This window comes from Pseudophryne corroboree (assembly GCF_028390025.1).
Source record: "Pseudophryne corroboree isolate aPseCor3 chromosome 3 unlocalized genomic scaffold, aPseCor3.hap2 SUPER_3_unloc_22, whole genome shotgun sequence".
Classification (NCBI taxonomy): Eukaryota; Metazoa; Chordata; class Amphibia; order Anura; family Myobatrachidae; genus Pseudophryne; species Pseudophryne corroboree.
This window is the reverse complement of record NW_026967511.1, coordinates 625,027-643,739: the sequence shown is the minus strand read 5'-3', so window position 1 is coordinate 643,739 and position 18,713 is coordinate 625,027. Positions and strand designations below refer to the sequence as shown.

The 18,713-nt window shown below is 48.9% G+C and overlaps 1 protein-coding gene across 2 annotated transcripts in view; it reads left to right on the top strand.

Moving 5' to 3' along the window:
• The first annotated feature begins 4,343 nt into the window (after nt 1-4,343).
• Nucleotides 4,344-18,713, top strand: part of LOC134983734 (oocyte zinc finger protein XlCOF6-like) — a 59,562-nt gene continuing 45,192 nt past the window's right edge. For both annotated transcript variants that reach the window (XM_063949381.1, XM_063949380.1), the window contains exon 1: nt 4,344-4,534. The gene's annotated coding sequence lies outside the window, so the exon portion shown is untranslated. The remainder of the gene's footprint in view (nt 4,535-18,713) is intronic.

Sequence of the window (18,713 nt, the reverse complement as noted above, 5' to 3'; positions counted from 1 at the left end):
TGACCCCCCAAACATGGATTCATACACACATGCTTCTACTATCTCACTAGGTCATACTTTTCCCACCTTCTCCTCTCCTCCCTTTACCCAATCATAAAAAGGTATTTACATGATGACATATATTTTTCTCTTTTTGAACTGTTTTAGGAAGTGGCAGTTATTGGTGACTGCCAAAGGGTGGACTGTCAAAGTCGAAAAATATCATGCTACACGTTGCCATATATTCACCCCATGCGCTTGCCCGCTGCACGTGCACATTCTCTCCCGTGCGTACGCATACTCGCAGTTGCGTGACGGCGCCTCCACGGCCATGCGCTCGGGCGCGTGGTATGTGCATTTACAGTAGAGTTTGTGTGCGTCTGGCGGGCGACTCAATCGTTACATAGTAAATCCAAATAGTATGTTTTATAGGTAATGTTCCCCTTAATAATAACTGTAAGTTTGTTTAATGTAACTGGTCCCTGGACAGAGAAATTCCTCTTTGCATTATACGAAGGGTCAGATAGGGTCTGAGCGGTGGTGTTTGGTACCTAACTAAAGAACATTTTATTAGGAACAATCCGGTGCTGGTTAGGTAAAGATTAATCGCTCCTGCGTATAGTTATGTCTATTAGTAGTTTCTGGACATTTACTGTATTTGCGGTTCATTATCCATGCGGCGGGAATCCTGAGATTCCCTCCCACCTGAGCAGTTCGATATAGTCACAGCCCACCTGTTCAAACCAACCTATGACCTTTTGTTATAATGCGGGGAGACATTCCTGTGTCCAATGAACAATGAGATTATAGGTCCCTTTGTAGTGTACTGTATGCAGGGTATATAAGAAACAGCCAGGCTGGGCCAGCTCAGTCTACTCTCCACAAAAGGTTTTCATCATTGACTAACTCGAGAGCTGGTGACCAGGACTGCGCAGCGAATCATTCCCCAGTGTGTAAGTTTCTCTCTGTGACCACCTTTATTCTCTGACTGTATTTTGCCACGTTCTCTCTTTTACTCTCTCTCATTGTATGTTATTGTTTGCGATTGTGCCGCTATTGTATATTTATGTGTAGTTATTCTGTTAGATATTGATGTTAGCCTGTAGTGTATAAGATGTTAACTGTATTTTCCCTTTTGATATAACTAAATCTCGTTAGTAAAGGTTTTGGAGCCTTAGCAAGGTATTGTGTGTTTATTACATTGCTGAGGGTATTCGGAGCGTCTCAATCGCTCAAGCAGCTTTTATATTAAAAAGGTTAAGAAGCGTTATATCGCTACAGTATTTCAGTGTTAAGGTTTACAAAATAAGTATATCCCTTTAGTGTGTTTCTAACAAGGTTTACTGAGTGTCATCCCGTGAGCGTCTGCGCCGCTCGTGTTCCTCTCGTGGTCACAGCGTCCGCTACGCTAGTAGCGTAGCATTACGGTAGTCGGTCGCCTATAGCGTGCTCGATACCAAGTGTAAAGCTGTGAGCGAGCGTGCCACTCGTGCGTCTCGACCACGGCTAAGCGTCCGCTACGCTAATTGCGTACCCTTACGGTACCCCATACACCAATTGCGTACTGACCCACATATAGTGAATGTTATAAGGTAAATAATCAGCTTTATCAGTTATGACCATTACACATTATTACACACCGTAATGCCCATTACACATTATTACACACCGTACTGCCCATTACACATTATTATACACCGTAATGCCCATTACACATTATTACATACTGTAATGCCCATTACACATTATTACACACCGTAATGCCCATTACACATTATTATACACCATTATGCCCATTACACATTATTACACAGCAGCGTAATTCCCATTACACATGATTACACACCGTTATGACCATTACACATTATTACACACCGTAATGCCCATTACACATTATTACACAGCGTAATGCCCATTACACATTATTACACAGCGTAATGCCCATTACACAGCGATGGACATCCCTAGTGGGCAGTGAGGGGCATGTACCCAAGTGAGGTGTGAGAGGGGGGAGACAGGGCGGGGGCATTACACAGGTAACACAGCGATGGACATCCCTAGCGGGCAGTGAGGGGCATGTACCCAGGTGAGGTGTAAGAGGGGGAGACAGGGAGGGGATATTACACAGGTGATGCAGCGATGGACATCCCTAGCAGGCAGTGAGGGGCATGTACCCAGGTGAGGTGTGAGAGGGGGGCATTACACAGGTAAAGCAGTGATGGCCATCCCTAGTGGGCAGTGAGGAGCATGTACCCAGGTGAGGTGTGAGAGGGGAAGACAGGGCGGGGGCATTACACAGGTAACACAGCGATGGACATCCCTAGTGGGCAGTGAGGGGCATGTACCCAGGTGAGGTGTGAGAGGGGGAGACAGGGCGTGGGCATTACACAGGTAAGACAGCGATGGACATCCCTAGCGGGCAGTGAGGGGCATGTACCCAGGTGAGGTGTAAGAGGGGGAGACAGGGAGGGGGTATTACACAGGTAACGCAGCAATGGACATCCCTAGCAGGCAGTGAGGGGCATGTACCCAGGTGAGGTGTGAGAGGGGAGACAGGGCGGGGGGGGCATTACACAGGTGACAAAGCGATGGACATCCCTAGTGGGCAGTGAGGGGCATGTACCCAGGTGAGGTGTAAGAGGGGGAGACAGGGTGGGGGTATTACACAGGTAACACAGTGATAACCATCCCTAGTGGGCAGTGAGGGGCATGTACTCAGGTAAGGTGTGAGAGGGGGAGACAGGGCGGGGGCATTACACAGGTAACACAGTGATGGACATCCCTAATGAGCAGTGAGGGGCATGTACCCAGGTGAGGTGTGAGAGGGGGAGACAGGGCGGGGGCACTACACAGGTAACAGCAATGGACAACCCTAGCAGGCAGTGAGGGGTATGTACCCAGGTGAGGTGTGAGAGGGGGGAGACAGGGTGGGGGGCATTACACAGGTAAAGCAGCGATGGCCATCCCTAGTGGGCAGTGAGGGGCATGTACCCAGGTGAGGTGTAAGAGGGGGAGACAGGGAGGGGGTATTACACAGGTGACGCAGCGATGGACATCCCTAGCAGGCAGTGAGGGGCATGTACCCAGGTGAGGTGTGAGGGGTGAGACAGGGCGGGGGTATTACACAGGTAACGTAGCAATGAACATCCCTAGTGGGCAGTGAGGGGCACGAGGGGGAGACAGGGCGGGGGCATTACACAGGTAACACAGCGATGGACATCCCTAGTGGGCACTGAGGGGCATGTACCCAGGTGAGGTGTGAGATGGGGAGACAGGGCGGGGGTATTACACAGGTAACACAGTGATGGACATCCCTAGTGGGCAGTGAGGGGCATGTACCCAGGTGAGGTGTGAGAGGGGGAGACAGGGTGAGGGCATAGTTGCCTACCCTCCCTCATTCTGCAGGAGACTCCCTGAAACAGTAGCAATCTCCCTCACTCCCTGAATAATCCAGCAATCTCCCTGATTGCACCTTATCACCATTATATAGCTGTTACATTCTTGGGGGAAAACAGATGTCAGAGATACATACACTCAGATGGGCTCATCAGCGCCATTTCCCTGCATTGGTTATAAGGCACAATGATCCCTATGGCTACATGTCTTTTAAATAAGCTTACACAATACACAAACAAATCCTGCAACATACTGTATCAGTGTCTTTTCTTCAACAAATAAATCTTACAAATTTTGGGGCTCGTGTACATTTGGAAGTCATTTTCATGACACGCCTCTCCGATGTAGCAGTACACGCCCGCGCACATAGGTGTTACTTTTGCAATCTCCCTCAAATGCTTTTTCAAATGTAGGGCAGGCAAGTATGGGTGAGGGGCATGTACCCAGGTGAGGTGATCACTGTTACCTCTGTCCTCCTCCCCTGTCACTGGGCATTAGCACCAGCATAGTATCACTTTCCTCCCCCCCATATCAGCGCCTCCTGCCCCTACAGGGGATCTGTACACATCATACACACACAGCACAGCATCAGGAGGGGGCAGGCGCCATGTTGCTGGCTCCCTATGGGCGCCGCCATCTTGGCTTAGTCTGTGGGAGCAGCAGATAATGACGTATACAGTGACCGGAAGGCAGAGGAGGGCGGGGACTGTGCTGCGGCCTATGGGCGGGTGTGTGAGAATGAGTGACGGGTATTTTCGACAATTGGCGGGAGACAGGGGCGGGGCTGGCTGACTGACGGGTTATTGTTGCCTATGGGAGAGAGAGCGGACCGGACTGGCTGTGGCTGAGTGACAGACGTATGCTGCGGCCTATGGGAAGGAGACTGGTCGGGGCTGCGTATTTTTAGAACGCGTGAGAGGGTGACTGAGTGACGGGACGCTGCGACCATTGGCGGGAAACGGGGGCGAGAGAGGGCGGGGCTGATTCATGAGTGACGGGACACTGCGGCCTATGGCGGGAGAGTGGGCGGGGCTGCTGCTGGTTGCTGAGTGACGGCGCCTGTCCCTTCCCATAATCCCATGCGCTACGTGAGACGGTGACCCGGAAACACCGCCCCGCCCCTTCCTGTACACAGAGCTCCGCCCCCGGTCTCCTCCAGGTAATGGCCGCCGCCCCCTCTCCTGCCGGGCAGGGTGTATGTGCTGCAGTGTGTGGTGCATGGAGAGTATATTACCCGTGTCATACACACACATCACTGCACACACTGATGTCACTGCTCATACAGGGTGTTACACATAGGGGGCGGTATACACACATAGGGGGCGGTATATACACATAGGGGGGCGGTATACACACATAGGGGGCGCTATACACACATAGGGGGACGGTATTTACACAGAGGGGGGCGGTATACACACATAGGGGGCGGTATATACACATAGGGGGGCGGTATACACACATTGGGGGCGGTATATACACATAGGGGGCGCTATACACACATAGGGGGAGGTATATACACATAGGGGGGAGATATATACACATAGGGGGCGCTATACACATAGGGGGCGCTATACACACATAGGGGGCAGTATATACACATAGGGGGGAGATATATACACATAGGGGGCGGTATATACACATAGAGGGCGCTATACACACATAGGGGGCTGTATATACACATAGGGGGGAGGTATACACACATAGGAGGAGCTATATACACATAGGGGCGGTATATACACATAGGAGGCGCTATACACACATTGGAGGAGGTATACACACATAGGGGGCGGTATACACACATAGGGGGCAGTGTATACACATAGGGGGCGGTATACACACATAGGGGGCGGTATACACACATAGGAGGCGCAATACACACATAGGGGGTGGTATACACACATAGGGGGCGGTATGTACACATAGGGGGGCGGTATACACACATAGGGGGCGGTATATACACATAGGGGGCGCTATACACACATAGGGGGAGGTATATACACATAGGGGGGAGATATATACACATAGGGGGCGCTATACACACACAGGGGGCGCTATACACACATAGGGGGACGGTATATACACATAGGGGGGCGGTATACACAAAGGGGGGCGGTATACACACATAGGGGGCGGTATATACACATAGGGGGCGCTATACACACATAGGGGGAGGTATATACACATAGGGGGGAGATATATACACATAGGGGGCGCTATACACACATAGGGGGCGCTATACACACATAGGGGGCAGTATATACACATAGGGGGGAGATATATACACATAGGGGGCGGTATATACACATAGAGGGCGCTACACAGGGGGCGCTATACACACATAGGGGGCTGTATATACACATAGGGGGGAGGTATACACACATAGGAGGAGCTATATACACATAGGGGCGGTATATACACATAGGAGGCGCTATACACACATTGGAGGAGGTATACACACATAGGGGGCGGTATACACACATAGGGGGCAGTGTATACACATAGGGGGCGGTATACACACATAGGAGGCGCAATACACACATAGGGGGTGGTATACACACAAGGAGCATTTCTGCCCCTGCCACCTTCCCATAGCCCCCCTCCCCTTTTATCTGGAGATGCTGTTAGACTCATATTTAATAAGATTGGTCCAGTGACGAGATAATTATCACTCTGTGATGGAGATACACCCCCCCCCCCCAGTTGTGCCCTCCTACCGCTTACCCATAATATATTGTAATATATGTTATCTGTAGTCAGTAAATAGGGCGCTACTGCGTCGTATGAAGAATCTACTGATATTATCACCTCTTACATCCACTGCGTCAGCACAAGTTATATTACAGTCTTGTATCTGTAGTCCCAACGGAGAAGGTCTTGTGGACCTTTAAAGATGCTCCATATATTACTGGCTTCAGTACCACATTGTAAAGGTTAGAAGGCAGTGACCTCCTCGCCACCTCCCCTCTTCTACTATACACGAAGGTGAGGGGGGGGGATATCATCATAACATGTAATCAGAAAGTCCCTTATGTCCCACCAACTTGTATAGTTTATCACAGAACCAGTCACATCAGCGTGACATGTATACGTTACCACCCAGTGGTCTCCTGATGGTGGTCCTGTCCCAGAACAGGTCTGTATCTCCCACATGGAGTCTTCTGCTGTCTGACTAGTATAGTTTATCAGAGAACCAGTCACATTAGCGTTACATGTATACGTTACCACCCAGTGGTCTCCTGATGGTGGTCAGGTCCCAGTACAGGCCTGTATCTCCCACATGGATTCTTCTGCTGTCTGACTAGTATAGTTCATCAGAGAACCAGTCACATCAGCGTTACATGTATACGTTACCACCCAGTGGTCTCCTGATGGTGGTCCTGTCCCAGAACAGGCCTGTATCTCCCACATGGATTCTTCTGCTGTCTGACTAGTATAGTTCATCAGAGAACCAGTCACATCAGCGTTACATGTATACGTTACCACCCAGTGGTCTCCTGATGGTGGTCCTGTCCCAGAACAGGTCTGTATCTCCCACATGGATTCTTCTGCTGTCTGACTAGTATAGTACATCAGAGAACCAGTCACATCAGCGTTACATGTATACGTTACCACCCAGTGGTCTCCTGATGGTGGTCAGGTCCCAGTACAGGCCTGTATCTCCCACATGGATTCTTCTGCTGTCTGACTAGTATAGTTCATCAGAGAACCAGTCACATCAGCGTTACATGTATACGTTACCACCCAGTGGTCTCCTGATGGTGGTCCTGTCCCAGAACAGGCCTGTATCTCCCACATGGATTCTTCTGCTGTCTGACTAGTATAGATCATCAGAGAACCAGTCACATCAGCGTTACATGTATACGTTACCACCCAGTGGTCTCCTGATGGTGGTCAGGTCCCAGTACAGGCCTGTATCTCACACATGGATTCTTCTGCTGTCTGACTAGTATAGTTCATCAGAGAACCAGTCACATCAGCGTTACATGTATACGTTACCACCCAGTGTTCTCCTGATGGTGGTCCTGTCCCAGAACAGGCCTGTATCTCACACATGGATTCTTCTGCTGTCTGACTAGTATAGTTCATCAGAGAACCAGTCACATCAGCGTTACATGTATACGTTACCACCCAGTGGTCTCCTGATGGTGGTCCTGTCCCAGAACAGGCCTGTATCTCCCACATGGATTCTTCTGCTGTCTGACTAGTATAGTTCATCAGAGAACCAGTCACATCAGCATTACATGTATACGTTACCACCCAGTGGTCTCCTGATGGTGGTCCTGTCCCAGAACAGGCCTGTATCTCCCATATGGATTCTTCTGCTGTCTGACTAGTATAGTTCATCAGAGAACCAGTCACATCAGCGTTACATGTATACGTTACCACCCAGTGGTCTCCTGATGGTGGTCCTGTCCCAGAACAGGTCTGTATCTCCCACATGGAGTCTTCTGCTGTCTGACTAGTATAGTTTATCAGAGAACCAGTCACATTAGCGTTACATGTATACGTTACCACCCAGTGGTCTCCTGATGGTGGTCAGGTCCCAGTACAGGCCTGTATCTCCCACATGGATTCTTCTGCTGTCTGACTAGTATAGTACAGCAGAGAACCAGTCACATCAGCGTTACATGTATACGTTACCACCCAGTGGTCTCCTGATGGTGGTCCTGTCCCAGAACAGGCCTGTATCTCCCACATGGATTCTTCTGCTGTCTGACTAGTATAGTTCATCAGAGAACCAGTCACATCAGCGTTACATGTATACGTTACCACCCAGTGGTCTCCTGATGGTGGTCCTGTCCCAGAACAGGCCTGTATCTCCCACATGGATTCTTCTGCTGTCTGACTAGTATAGTTCATCAGAGAACCAGTCACATCAGCATTACATGTATACGTTACCACCCAGTGGTCTCCTGATGGTGGTCAGGTCCCAGTACAGGCCTGTATCTCCCACATGGATTCTTCTGCTGTCTGACTAGTATAGTTTATCAGAGAACCAGTCACATTAGCGTTACATGTATACGTTACCACCCAGTGGTCTCCTGATGGTGGTCAGGTCCCAGTACAGGCCTGTATCTCCCACATGGATTCTTCTGCTGTCTGACTAGTATAGTACAGCAGAGAACCAGTCACATCAGCGTTACATGTATACGTTACCACCCAGTGGTCTCCTGATGGTGGTCAGGTCCCAGAACAGGCCTGTATCTCACACATGGATTCTTCTGCTGTCTGACTAGTATAGTTCATCAGAGAACCAGTCACATCAGCATTACATGTATACGTTACCACCCAGTGGTCTCCTGATGGTGGTCAGGTCCCAGTACAGGCCTGTATCTCCCACATGGATTCTTCTGCTGTCTGACTAGTATAGTACAGCAGAGAACCAGTCACATCAGCGTTACATGTATACGTTACCACCCAGTGGTCTCCTGATGGTGGTCCTGTCCCAGAACAGGCCTGTATCTCACACATGGATTCTTCTGCTGTCTCACTAGTATAGATCATCAGAGAACCAGTCACATCAGCATTACATGTATACGTTACCACCCAGTGGTCTCCTGATGGTGGTCAGGTCCCAGAACAGGCCTGTATCTCCCATATGGATTCTTCTGCTGTCTGACTAGTATAGTTCATCAGAGAACCAGTCACATCAGCGTTACATGTATACGTTACCACCCAGTGGTCTCCTGATGGTGGTCCTGTCCCAGAACAGGTCTGTATCTCCCACATGGAGTCTTCTGCTGTCTGACTAGTATAGTTTATCAGAGAACCAGTCACATTAGCGTTACATGTATACGTTACCACCCAGTGGTCTCCTGATGGTGGTCAGGTCCCAGTACAGGCCTGTATCTCCCACATGGATTCTTCTGCTGTCTGACTAGTATAGTACAGCAGAGAACCAGTCACATCAGCGTTACATGTATACGTTACCACCCAGTGGTCTCCTGATGGTGGTCCTGTCCCAGAACAGGCCTGTATCTCCCACATGGATTCTTCTGCTGTCTGACTAGTATAGTTCATCAGAGAACCAGTCACATCAGCGTTACATGTATACGTTACCACCCAGTGGTCTCCTGATGGTGGTCAGGTCCCAGTACAGGCCTGTATCTCACACATGGATTCTTCTGCTGTCTGACTAGTATAGTTCATCAGAGAACCAGTCACATCAGCGTTACATGTATACGTTACCACCCAGTGGTCTCCTGATGGTGGTCCTGTCCCAGAACAGGCCTGTATCTCCCACATGGATTCTTCTGCTGTCTGACTAGTATAGTTCATCAGAGAACCAGTCACATCAGCGTTACATGTATACGTTACCACCCAGTGGTCTCCTGATGGTGGACAGGTCCCAGTACAGGCCTGTATCTCACACATGGATTCTTCTGCTGTCTGACTAGTATAGTTCATCAGAGAACCAGTCACATCAGCGTTACATGTATACGTTACCACCCAGTGGTCTCCTGATGGTGGTCCTGTCCCAGAACAGGCCTGTATCTCCCACATGGATTCTTCTGCTGTCTCACTAGTATAGATCATCAGAGAACCAGTCACATCAGCGTTACATGTATACGTTACCACCCAGTGTTCTCCTGATGGTGGTCCTGTCCCAGAACAGGCCTGTATCTCACACATGGATTCTTCTGCTGTCTGACTAGTATAGTTCATCAGAGAACCAGTCACATTAGCGTTACATGTATACGTTACCACCCAGTGGTCTCCTGATGGTGGTCAGGTCCCAGTACAGGCCTGTATCTCCCACATGGATTCTTCTGCTGTCTGACTAGTATAGTACAGCAGAGAACCAGTCACATCAGCGTTACATGTATACGTTACCACCCAGTGGTCTCCTGATGGTGGTCCTGTCCCAGAACAGGCCTGTGTCTCCCACATGGATTCTTCTGCTGTCTGACTAGTATAGTTCATCAGAGAACCAGTCACATCAGCGTTACATGTATACGTTACCACCCAGTGTTCTCCTGATGGTGGTCCTGTCCCAGAACAGGCCTGTATCTCACACATGGATTCTTCTGCTGTCTGACTAGTATAGTTCATCAGAGAACCAGTCACATCAGCGTTACATGTATACGTTACCACCCAGTGGTCTCCTGATGGTGGTCCTGTCCCAGAACAGGCCTGTATCTCCCACATGGATTCTTCTGCTGTCTGACTAGTATAGTTCATCAGAGAACCAGTCACATCAGCATTACATGTATACGTTACCACCCAGTGGTCTCCTGATGGTGGTCAGGTCCCAGTACAGGCCTGTATCTCACACATGGATTCTTCTGCTGTCTGACTAGTATAGTTCATCAGAGAACCAGTCACATCAGCGTTACATGTATACGTTACCACCCAGTGTTCTCCTGATGGTGGTCCTGTCCCAGAACAGGCCTGTATCTCACACATGGATTCTTCTGCTGTCTGACTAGTATAGTTCATCAGAGAACCAGTCACATCAGCATTACATGTATACGTTACCACCCAGTGGTCTCCTGATGGTGGTCCTGTCCCAGAACAGGCCTGTATCTCCCACATGGATTCTTCTGCTGTCTGACTAGTATAGATCATCAGAGAACCAGTCACATCAGCGTTACATGTATACGTTACCACCCAGTGGTCTCCTGATGGTGGTCAGGTCCCAGTACAGGCCTGTATCTCACACATGGATTCTTCTGCTGTCTGACTAGTATAGTTCATCAGAGAACCAGTCACATCAGCGTTACATGTATACGTTACCACCCAGTGTTCTCCTGATGGTGGTCCTGTCCCAGAACAGGCCTGTATCTCACACATGGATTCTTCTGCTGTCTGACTAGTATAGTTCATCAGAGAACCAGTCACATCAGCGTTACATGTATACGTTACCACCCAGTGGTCTCCTGATGGTGGTCCTGTCCCAGAACAGGCCTGTATCTCCCACATGGATTCTTCTGCTGTCTGACTAGTATAGTTCATCAGAGAACCAGTCACATCAGCATTACATGTATACGTTACCACCCAGTGGTCTCCTGATGGTGGTCCTGTCCCAGAACAGGCCTGTATCTCCCATATGGATTCTTCTGCTGTCTGACTAGTATAGTTCATCAGAGAACCAGTCACATCAGCGTTACATGTATACGTTACCACCCAGTGGTCTCCTGATGGTGGTCCTGTCCCAGAACAGGTCTGTATCTCCCACATGGAGTCTTCTGCTGTCTGACTAGTATAGTTTATCAGAGAACCAGTCACATTAGCGTTACATGTATACGTTACCACCCAGTGGTCTCCTGATGGTGGTCAGGTCCCAGTACAGGCCTGTATCTCCCACATGGATTCTTCTGCTGTCTGACTAGTATAGTACAGCAGAGAACCAGTCACATCAGCGTTACATGTATACGTTACCACCCAGTGGTCTCCTGATGGTGGTCCTGTCCCAGAACAGGCCTGTATCTCACACATGGATTCTTCTGCTGTCTGACTAGTATAGTTCATCAGAGAACCAGTCACATCAGCATTACATGTATACGTTACCACCCAGTGGTCTCCTGATGGTGGTCAGGTCCCAGTACAGGCCTGTATCTCCCACATGGACTCTTCTGCTGTCTGACTAGTATAGTACAGCATAGAACCAGTCACATCAGCGTTACATGTATACGTTACCACCCAGTGGTCTCCTGATGGTGGTCCTGTCCCAGAACAGGCCTGTATCTCACACATGGATTCTTCTGCTGTCTCACTAGTATAGATCATCAGAGAACCAGTCACATCAGCATTACATGTATACGTTACCACCCAGTGGTCTCCTGATGGTGGTCAGGTCCCAGAACAGGCCTGTATCTCACACATGGATTCTTCTGCTGTCTGACTAGTATAGTTCATCAGAGAACCAGTCACATCAGCATTACATGTATACGTTACCACCCAGTGGTCTCCTGATGGTGGTCCTGTCCCAGTACAGGCCTGTATCTCCCACATGGATTCTTCTGCTGTCTGACTAGTATAGTACAGCAGAGAACCAGTCACATCAGCGTTACATGTATACGTTACCACCCAGTGGTCTCCTGATGGTGGTCCTGTCCCAGAACAGGCCTGTATCTCACACATGGATTCTTCTGCTGTCTCACTAGTATAGATCATCAGAGAACCAGTCACATCAGCGTTACATGTATACGTTACCACCCAGTGGTCTCCTGATGGTGGTCAGGTCCCAGAACAGGCCTGTATCTCCCATATGGATTCTTCTGCTGTCTGACTAGTATAGTTCATCAGAGAACCAGTCACATCAGCGTTACATGTATACGTTACCACCCAGTGGTCTCCTGATGGTGGTCCTGTCCCAGAACAGGCCTGTATCTCCCATATGGATTCTTCTGCTGTCTGACTAGTATAGTTCATCAGAGAACCAGTCACATCAGCGTTACATGTATACGTTACCACCCAGTGTTCTCCTGATGGTGGTCCTGTCCCAGAACAGGCCTGTATCTCACACATGGATTCTTCTGCTGTCTGACTAGTATAGTTCATCAGAGAACCAGTCACATCAGCGTTACATGTATACGTTACCACCCAGTGGTCTCCTGATGGTGGTCCTGTCCCAGAACAGGCCTGTATCTCCCACATGGATTCTTCTGCTGTCTGACTAGTATAGTTCATCAGAGAACCAGTCACATCAGCATTACATGTATACGTTACCACCCAGTGGTCTCCTGATGGTGGTCAGGTCCCAGTACAGGCCTGTATCTCACACATGGATTCTTCTGCTGTCTGACTAGTATAGTTCATCAGAGAACCAGTCACATCAGCGTTACATGTATACGTTACCACCCAGTGTTCTCCTGATGGTGGTCCTGTCCCAGAACAGGCCTGTATCTCACACATGGATTCTTCTGCTGTCTGACTAGTATAGTTCATCAGAGAACCAGTCACATCAGCATTACATGTATACGTTACCACCCAGTGGTCTCCTGATGGTGGTCCTGTCCCAGAACAGGCCTGTATCTCCCACATGGATTCTTCTGCTGTCTGACTAGTATAGATCATCAGAGAACCAGTCACATCAGCGTTACATGTATACGTTACCACCCAGTGGTCTCCTGATGGTGGTCAGGTCCCAGTACAGGCCTGTATCTCACACATGGATTCTTCTGCTGTCTGACTAGTATAGTTCATCAGAGAACCAGTCACATCAGCGTTACATGTATACGTTACCACCCAGTGTTCTCCTGATGGTGGTCCTGTCCCAGAACAGGCCTGTATCTCACACATGGATTCTTCTGCTGTCTGACTAGTATAGTTCATCAGAGAACCAGTCACATCAGCGTTACATGTATACGTTACCACCCAGTGGTCTCCTGATGGTGGTCCTGTCCCAGAACAGGCCTGTATCTCCCACATGGATTCTTCTGCTGTCTGACTAGTATAGTTCATCAGAGAACCAGTCACATCAGCATTACATGTATACGTTACCACCCAGTGGTCTCCTGATGGTGGTCCTGTCCCAGAACAGGCCTGTATCTCCCATATGGATTCTTCTGCTGTCTGACTAGTATAGTTCATCAGAGAACCAGTCACATCAGCGTTACATGTATACGTTACCACCCAGTGGTCTCCTGATGGTGGTCCTGTCCCAGAACAGGTCTGTATCTCCCACATGGAGTCTTCTGCTGTCTGACTAGTATAGTTTATCAGAGAACCAGTCACATTAGCGTTACATGTATACGTTACCACCCAGTGGTCTCCTGATGGTGGTCAGGTCCCAGTACAGGCCTGTATCTCCCACATGGATTCTTCTGCTGTCTGACTAGTATAGTACAGCAGAGAACCAGTCACATCAGCGTTACATGTATACGTTACCACCCAGTGGTCTCCTGATGGTGGTCCTGTCCCAGAACAGGCCTGTATCTCACACATGGATTCTTCTGCTGTCTGACTAGTATAGTTCATCAGAGAACCAGTCACATCAGCATTACATGTATACGTTACCACCCAGTGGTCTCCTGATGGTGGTCAGGTCCCAGTACAGGCCTGTATCTCCCACATGGACTCTTCTGCTGTCTGACTAGTATAGTACAGCATAGAACCAGTCACATCAGCGTTACATGTATACGTTACCACCCAGTGGTCTCCTGATGGTGGTCCTGTCCCAGAACAGGCCTGTATCTCACACATGGATTCTTCTGCTGTCTCACTAGTATAGATCATCAGAGAACCAGTCACATCAGCATTACATGTATACGTTACCACCCAGTGGTCTCCTGATGGTGGTCAGGTCCCAGAACAGGCCTGTATCTCACACATGGATTCTTCTGCTGTCTGACTAGTATAGTTCATCAGAGAACCAGTCACATCAGCATTACATGTATACGTTACCACCCAGTGGTCTCCTGATGGTGGTCCTGTCCCAGTACAGGCCTGTATCTCCCACATGGATTCTTCTGCTGTCTGACTAGTATAGTACAGCAGAGAACCAGTCACATCAGCGTTACATGTATACGTTACCACCCAGTGGTCTCCTGATGGTGGTCCTGTCCCAGAACAGGCCTGTATCTCACACATGGATTCTTCTGCTGTCTCACTAGTATAGATCATCAGAGAACCAGTCACATCAGCGTTACATGTATACGTTACCACCCAGTGGTCTCCTGATGGTGGTCAGGTCCCAGAACAGGCCTGTATCTCCCATATGGATTCTTCTGCTGTCTGACTAGTATAGTTCATCAGAGAACCAGTCACATCAGCGTTACATGTATACGTTACCACCCAGTGGTCTCCTGATGGTGGTCCTGTCCCAGAACAGGCCTGTATCTCCCATATGGATTCTTCTGCTGTCTGACTAGTATAGTTCATCAGAGAACCAGTCACATCAGCGTTACATGTATACGTTACCACCCAGTGGTCTCCTGATGGTGGTCCTGTCCCAGAACAGGCCTGTATCTCCCATATGGATTCTTCTGCTGTCTGACTAGTATAGTTCATCAGAGAACCAGTCACATCAGCGTTACATGTATACGTTACCACCCAGTGGTCTCCTGATGGTGGTCCTGTCCCAGAACAGGTCTGTATCTCCCACATGGAGTCTTCTGCTGTCTGACTAGTATAGTTTATCAGAGAACCAGTCACATTAGCGTTACATGTATACGTTACCACCCAGTGGTCTCCTGATGGTGGTCAGGTCCCAGTACAGGCCTGTATCTCCCACATGGATTCTTCTGCTGTCTGACTAGTATAGTACAGCAGAGAACCAGTCACATCAGCGTTACATGTATACGTTACCACCCAGTGGTCTCCTGATGGTGGTCCTGTCCCAGAACAGGCCTGTATCTCCCACATGGATTCTTTTGCTGTCTGACTAGTATAGTTCATCAGAGAACCAGTCACATCAGCGTTACATGTATACGTTACCACCCAGTGGTCTCCTGATGGTGGTCAGGTCCCAGTACAGGCCTGTATCTCACACATGGATTCTTCTGCTGTCTGACTAGTATAGTTCATCAGAGAACCAGTCACATCAGCGTTACATGTATACGTTACCACCCAGTGGTCTGATGGTGGTCAGGTCCCAGAACAGGCCTGTATCTCCCACATGGATTCTTCTGCTGTCTCACTAGCATAGATCATCAGAGAACCAGTCACATCAGCGTTACATGTATACGTTACCACCCAGTGTTCTCCTGATGGTGGTCCTGTCCCAGAACAGGCCTGTATCTCACACATGGATTCTTCTGCTGTCTGACTAGTATAGTTCATCAGAGAACCAGTCACATCAGCGTTACATGTATACGTTACCACCCAGTGGTCTCCTGATGGTGGTCCTGTCCCAGAACAGGCCTGTATCTCCCACATGGATTCTTCTGCTGTCTGACTAGTATAGTTCATCAGAGAACCAGTCACATCAGCGTTACATGTATACGTTACCACCCAGTGGTCTCCTGATGGTGGTCAGGTCCAAGTACAGGCCTGTATCTCACACATGGATTCTTCTGCTGTCTGACTAGTATAGTTCATCAGAGAACCAGTCACATCAGCGTTACATGTATACGTTACCACCCAGTGGTCTCCTGATGGTGGTCCTGTCCCAGGACAGGCCTGTATCTCCCACATGGATTCTTCTGCTGTCTGACTAGTATAGTACATCAGAGAACCAGTCACATCAGCGTTACATGTATACGTTACCACCCAGTGGTCTCCTGATGGTGGTCCTGTCCCAGAACAGATCTGTATCTCCCACATGGATTCTTCTGCTGTCTGACTAGTATAGTTCATCAGAGAACCAGTCACATCAGCGTTACATGTATACGTTACCACCCAGTGGTCTCCTGATGGTGATCAGGTCCCAGTACAGGCCTGTATCTCACACATGGATTCTTCTGCTGTCTGACTAGTATAGTTCATCAGAGAACCAGTCACATCAGCGTTACATGTATACGTTACCACCCAGTGGTCTCCTGATGGTGGTCCTGTCCCAGAACAGGCCTGTTTCTCACACATGGATTCTTCTGCTGTCTGACTAGTATAGTTCATCAGAGAACCAGTCACATCAGCGTTACATGTATACGTTACCACTAAGTGTTCTCCTGATGGTGGTCCTGTCCCAGAACAGGCCTGTATCTCACACATGGATTCTTCTGCTGTCTGACTAGTATAGTTCATCAGAGAACCAGTCACATCAGCGTTACATGTATACGTTACCACCCAGTGGTCTCCTGATGGTGGTCCTGTCCCAGAACAGGCCTGTATCTCCCACATGGATTCTTCTGCTGTCTGACTAGTATAGATCATCAGAGAACCAGTCACATCAGCGTTACATGTATACGTTACCACCCAGTGTTCTCCTGATGGTGATCCTGTCCCAGAACAGGCCTGTATCTCACACATGGATTCTTCTGCTGTCTGACTAGTATAGTTTATCAGAGAACCAATCACATCAGCGTTACATGTATACGTTACCACCCAGTGGTCTCCTGATGGTGGTCCTGTCCCAGAACAGGCCTGTATCTCCCACATGGATTCTTCTGCTGCCTGACTAGTATAGTTCATCAGAGAACCAGTCACATCAGCGTTACATGTATACGTTACCACCCAGTGGTCTCCTGATGGTGGTCCTGTCCCAGAACAGATCTGTATCTCCCACATGGATTCTTCTGCTGTCTCACTAGTATAGATCATCAGAGAACCAGTCACATCAGCATTACATGTATACGTTACCACCCAGTGGTCTCCTGATGGTGGTCAGGTCCCAGAACAGGCCTGTATCTCACACATGGATTCTTCTGCTGTCTGACTAGTATAGTTCATCAGAGAACCAGTCACATCAGCGTTACATGTATACGTTACCACCCAGTGGTCTCCTGATGGTGGTCAGGTCCCAGTACAGGCCTGTATCTCACACATGGATACTTCTGCTGTCTGACTAGTATAGTTCATCAGAGAACCAGTCACATTAGCGTTACATGTATACGTTACCACCCAGTGGTCTCCTGATGGTGGTCAGGTCCCAGTACAGGCCTGTTTCTCACACATGGATTCTTCTGCTGTCTGACTAGTATAGTTAATCAGAGAACCAGACACATCAGCGTTACATGTATACTGTACCACCCAGTGGTCTCCTGATGGTGGTCCTGTCCCAGAACAGGCCTGTATCTCACACATGGATTCTTCTGCTGTCTGACTAGTATAGTTCATCAGAGAACCAGTCACATCAGCGTTACATGTATACGTTACCACCCAGTGGTCTCCTGATGGTGGTCCTGTCCCAGAACAGGCCTGTATCTCCCACATGGATTCTTCGGCTGTCTGACTAGTATATATCATCAGAGAACCAGTCACATCAGCGTTACATGTATACGTTACCACCCAGTGTTCTCCTGATGGTGGTCCTGTCCCAGAACAGGCCTGTATCTCACACATGGATTCTTCTGCTGTCTGACTAGTATAGTTTATCAGAGAACCAGTCACATCAGCGTTACATGTATACGTTACCACCCAGTGGTCTCCTGATGGTGGTCCTGTCCCAGAACAGGCCTGTATCTCCCACATGGATTCTTCTGCTGCCTGACTAGTATAGTTCATCAGAGAACCAGTCACATCAGCGTTACATGTATACGTTACCACCCAGTGTTCTCCTGATGGTGATCCTGTCCCAGAACAGGCCTGTATCTCACACATGGATTCTTCTGCTGTCTGACTAGTATAGTTCATCAGAGAACCAGTCACATCAGCGTTACATGTATACGTTACCACCCAGTGGTCTCCTGATGGTGGTCCTGTCCCAGAACAGGCCTGTATCTCCCACATGGATTCTTCTGCTGTCTGACTAGTATAGTACATCAGAGAACCAGTCACATCAGCGTTACATGTAT